Raw genomic sequence first — 1920 nt, forward strand, 5'->3', positions numbered from 1 at the left:
CATCTTCCATGCTAGGTGGGTTATTCTCAAGAGGAGTGGACTCCGCTCCTCGTTCATGAGAAAGGGTCGGTAACCGGTATGCCCAGTCCCATGATCCAAAAAGATCAAAGCAAATCAAAATAACTAAACAAAACTCCCCCAGGGTTGTTGTTAGTTGGAGGCACTCGTTGTTTCGAGCAAGCCATGGATTGATGCTTGTTGGTCGTTGGGGGAGTATAAACCTTTACCATTCTGTTTGGGAACTGCCTATAATGCATGTAGTATGGAAGATATAGCCATCTCATAGTTGTTGTGTTGATAGCGAAAGTATGCCGCTCAAAATGTTATTCAATCTCTATTTTAAAATCGAGCTCTGGCACCTCTACAAATCCCTGCTTCCCTCTGCGAAGGGCCTACCTATTTAATTTTATGTTGAGTCATCACCCTTCTTATTAAAAACACCCGCTTGAGAGCACACTGTCATTTTCCTTCATTACTATTGGTTTATATTGGGTATGACTTGACTGGACCTCTTTTACCATGAATTACAATGTTTAGTTAGTCCTTGATCTTTAAAGGTGCTCTGCATTTATGTTTTGCGGTCTCAGAAAGGGCTAGCAGATACCATTTTGTTATATCATGTTATGATTATTTTGAGAAAGTGTTTTCATCGAGTTTTATTATTATGGCTCGCTAGCTGATCATGCTATTGATATGAGTAATTGTGAGACCTAGGTGTTATTGTGAGTATGGTTAGTTCATAGTATTTGCTGAACCTTGAATGCTGGCTTTTCATGTTTACAACAACAAGAGCAAACAGAGTTTGTAAAAGTTTTTCTTTATCACTTTTAGTTTATCAACTGAATTGCTTGAGGACAAGCAAAGGTTTAAGCTTGGGGAGTTGATACGTCTCCAAAGTATCTACTTTTCCAAACACTTTTGCCCTTGTTTTGGACTCTAACTTGCATGATTTGAATGAAACTAACCTGGAATGACGCTGTTTCAGCAGAACTGCCATGATGTTGTTTTATGTGTAGAAAAGAAAAGTTCTCGGAATGTCCTCAAAATCCACGGAGGCACTTTTTGGAATTGATAAGAATTTCTGGGCGAAAGAAATACACCAGGGGGCCCACGGCCTATCCACGAGACAGGGGGCTCCCCCCCTATAGGGCGCGCCCCCCTATCTCGTGGGCCCCCTGGACCTCCACCGACTTCAACTCCAACTCCATATATTCACGTTCGGGGAGAAAAAAATCAGGGAGAAAGTTTCATCGCGTTTTACGACACGGAGCCGCCGCCAAGCCCCAATCTCTCTTGGGAGGGCTGATCTTGAGTCTGCTCGGGGCTCCGGAGAGGGGGATTCGTCGCCTTCATCATCATCAACCATCCTCCATCACTAATTTCATGATGCTCACCGCCGTGCGTGAGTAATTCCATCATAGGCTTGCTAGACGGTGATGGGTTGGATGAGATTTACCATGTAATCAAGTTAGTTTTGTTAGGATTTGATCCCTAGTATCCACTATGTTCTGAGAATGATGTTGCTATGACTTTGCTATGCTTAATGCCTGTCACTAGGGCCCGAGTGCCTTGATTTCAGATCTGAACCTATTATGTTGTCATGAATATATGTGTGTTCTTGATCCTATCTTGCAAGTCTATAGTCACCTATTATGTGTTATGATCCGACAACCCCGAAGTCACCTATTATGTATTATGTGTTCGGGATACTTCTCGGTGATGACCATAGTTTGAGAAGTTCATGTATTCACTATGTGCAAATGCTTTGTTCTGATTCTCTATTAGAAGGAGGCCTTAATATCCCTTAGTTTCCGCTAGGACCCCGCTGCCACGGGAGGGTAGGACAAAAGATCTCATGCAAGTTCTTTTCCATAAGCACGTATGACTATTTACGGAATACATGCCTACATTACATTGATG

The sequence above is a fragment of the Triticum dicoccoides genome, chromosome 1B (genome assembly GCF_002162155.2).
Source record: "Triticum dicoccoides isolate Atlit2015 ecotype Zavitan chromosome 1B, WEW_v2.0, whole genome shotgun sequence".
Lineage (NCBI taxonomy): Eukaryota > Viridiplantae > Streptophyta > Magnoliopsida > Poales > Poaceae > Triticum > Triticum dicoccoides.